This window comes from Triplophysa rosa, linkage group LG7 (assembly GCF_024868665.1).
Source record: "Triplophysa rosa linkage group LG7, Trosa_1v2, whole genome shotgun sequence".
In the NCBI taxonomy this organism is placed as follows: domain Eukaryota; kingdom Metazoa; phylum Chordata; class Actinopteri; order Cypriniformes; family Nemacheilidae; genus Triplophysa; species Triplophysa rosa.
Genome location: NC_079896.1, coordinates 16,309,211 through 16,312,880, shown reverse-complemented (window position 1 = coordinate 16,312,880; position 3,670 = coordinate 16,309,211).

Genomic DNA, 3,670 nt, shown 5'->3' with positions numbered 1-3,670 from the left:
GATTTCCGTCCATGAATGGTGAGTTTATTGCATTTTGGAGGCCTGCTGCTCTTAAGAGTTCATTCATCTTAGAACTTCCCACACATTTGGCTAGGAGTGCTTTTATATCTCCCAGTGCAAGCAGTTTTCCAGTGGTCTCATCCTCCACCATTTTGATCCATTTGCCCGCCCCTTCATGTAGATCCGGCAGGCGTGCAACTAGTCCATCCAAGTCTTGGGAGCCCCATGGCACATATTGTGCTTGTCTCCCTTTTATCAGGATAGGGCATTGCCCAGCAGCATCGCTTTGTTTCTCTCCAGGAAGTTGACTAATGCTTGTAGTCTTTCTCAGTCTCCCTCCTTCCTTTCGTGTCCAAACTAATTGTTTTAGTTGGTTTGGTTCGATCTCTGAGTCTTGGAGATAGATTTTTCCTGCTACAAACTTATATTCTCCTTTCTTGGGATTCTTTGATGTCTCCCCTGATGAGGTCTCTCGGTTAGTTGGAGAGCGTCTTGCTTGGTAACTGCTTTCACTGCCAGCTTCAGATTGGGCTTCTTCCTCTTCTTCTTCCTCTAAACCACGAGCAGAGTCTGTTTGTATTTTTCTCAACAATTCTGTTGTGTCTTTATGTGCCTCATTTCTTTCTTTAATTAATTCTGACAATGCCCTCTCCGCTTCTGCATAAGGGCTAGTCATATCTTCATCTTGTTCTTCATCATTTTGATTTGATGCACAGCCCGAGGCTTTCTTTTTGGCTTTTTTGTCCCTACTCTTTTCTACTTTCTGGGGGATTGGTTCCTTATTACCTTCCTCTGGGTAGGGTGTTATCTCTACCTGCCCTTCTATTGTGACATCTCCTGTCATGGTTACTACTGGCATTTGTCTTATCATTTGACTTTTGAAGGGTTCATAGGGAGGTGGCTGAGTCATTTTCTCAAGTTTTTCCTCATTTTCACCATCCATTTTTAACACTTCTCTAATTTTTTTCATATTTTTCAGGAAATTAATTCCTTCATTTTTAAACAGGTTCAGTACTTCCTGTTCTACCCTTCTTTTTTCACTACGTTTCTTGTTTTTGTCCTTTGGTTTATAATTCTTGATTAATCCCTCCATTTCCTCACACACTGTCACATCAAAGGTACCACTTTCTGGCCATATTGTTCTTAAATATTTGGTTCTTGCAGCCCACTTTCTGGATATTTTTTCTATTGAGTCTTTACATACTGGGTATTTAGATCCCAACAGATCTACAGGAGTGGATGACATTTTGAAACAATTACTTGCAATAGTTTTCACACAATAAAACACTGCTTTCTTTTAATTAATTTATTTTATTAAATCATTATTTGTATTCAAATCAACTTTATTTCTTTAACGCATCATTTTAATCTTTATTTCATTTTTTTAAAATCATTATTTGATTTTCAAAACAATTTTGTTTCTTTATTTAATCATTTGCTTTACTGGAATTCAAACCAAGATCTGGAGTTTTCTGGGGTAATTTCCATTACCAATTTTCTCAAAGTCACCGCCACAAACTGTTGTGGGATTACTTCTCCATGGTTATTGGTACGCAATTCTCTGTTTAACCAATTTACATATCGGGTGTCTGCAGAGACTCTCAGCTCAGGATGGGTAATGAGCCGCCCAGTGCGTCCCTTTCCCAATGGATATCCCTCAGCTGTCCTACACCAAAGTACCTGCCTGCCAATAGGTCCAATGGAATTCTTTGAATAAGGAATGTCTTTGCTGATATGCCTAAGGGTTGGTTAGCTCTGTCAAATTGGTATTCACAGACTTCGTTCAGAAAGGATCTCAACACTTCTACTGTGCAACACTCTTGTGCTATCTTTTTCCACTGAATGTAAGGCCACTCCTTTTGGGCAGAATCTAAGTTTCGAATTTCTGTTAGTTGTTTCAAGTACCAATCTTTTCTTTCAGCAGTCAGATTCTGCTCTCTCCCCTCTTCGTCAATGAATGTTGGTTCTTCCCAAAAGTGGTTACTAATTCCCCTAGTTTCAACCAGCACTCTTGCTAGGGTCTGTATTCTAGCCTGAAAGGCTTCACATCGTTCATATTTGAGACCCGGCCCCTCTTCAGCCATGCAAATGGTAACTCAGTGAACTGAAACAAAACAAAATAAGGCAAAAATCACTAATGGGGAAATAAATCTCAATCTTGAAATTCAGATATTAATTCATAATCACAAATTGACAATGAGAACAGTTTCAAAATTATCAATCCCAAATAATCAATCTTCCATCATCAATAGATGAAAAGAAATCTCAAAACTTCAAAATAAATAATTAAATGAATTGAAACAAAAAAGGAAAGTAATAAAAATCTCAGATCTTCAAACTTGTAAACAATTTCTCAATAAACTGAGACAGAACCAAACAAAAATCAAAACTTCAAAGTTAAAATCAGTAGCTTCAAAAAATTGAAACAATAAGATATTTAAAAGGCTTCAAGGCCAAAAGCCAAAAACCAATAACTCAATAAGTAAAACAATAATTAAATCAAATGAGAGTCTTGACTTCAAGCTTGAAAAGTCAATATATCTCAAAAAATAAAAATAAAAACTCCAAAAGTTCATTATACTGAAATAATAAAACAATAAAATAAAATCTCTAAAACTCCAAAGTTAAAATCAATGATTCAATCTAAAAAATTAAAAAAAGAAAAATGTCTCAACCTTCAATTTAAAAATCAACAAACTAAAAATAAACCAAAGTGAAACAATAAAGTAAAGGTTTACTATTGGGGAAGGGAGATTTCAAAGCATGGGTCTGAATAGTTTATTTATGTAAATCAGTTGTAAAAAAGAAAAGTCTTAAAAACAAAAAACTTAACCAATAAAGAAAAAGTTCAAAATAAACTCTAAACTACTCTCATATAAAAATAAAATCTACTAACATATCCTCATAGGCCACATGACACTTATTTTTTGTTATGTCTCAATAAGATCAGTCTTCTGTACTTATTTTCATAATATAATCTTTTATTGAAAGCCAGCTTTCTCAAAAAGTCTTATAACAGTATTTAAACTCATTTTAAACTAAAATGTTACTCCAGAGAATAAGTAATAGATATTTGTATTTATTATTTATTATAGTTTCCTACTGTTTCCCTAGATCTTCAGTTTTTCATGCATGATTTTTCACAGACACACAATTGCTACTTTTTTCTGGGCGTATTGCCAATAAGCCCCCACTTCACTCAACTCAACTCAACTTTATTTATATAGCGCTTTTACAATTTTCATTGTTACAAAGCAGCTGTACATGAGACAATTGACTAAAGCAAAAAATTCAAAGTTGTACCTGCAAAACAAGAAAAGGTTGAAAACACAGAAGACAGACAACCCACAACAAAACACTCCACACACACAAAGCACACACAACACACAAGACAAGAGACACACACACACACACAACACACACACACGTACGTACACAGACAAGTACGCACACACACACACGCTCAGTGAGAGCACACATTTAGGATAAAGGAGAGAGAAGCACAGGTCAAATATAACAGACTATAAATTCCTATATGCAATATTAATTAAGTAAAACTTTAAGATTCTAAAGCAGCCCCCCCGGTCAGGCAGATAGTGCAAAAACAGTATGCAAACGGTGGCGAGGAACCCAAAACTCTAATCGAGAAAAAAAACCTCAGGAGAACCCA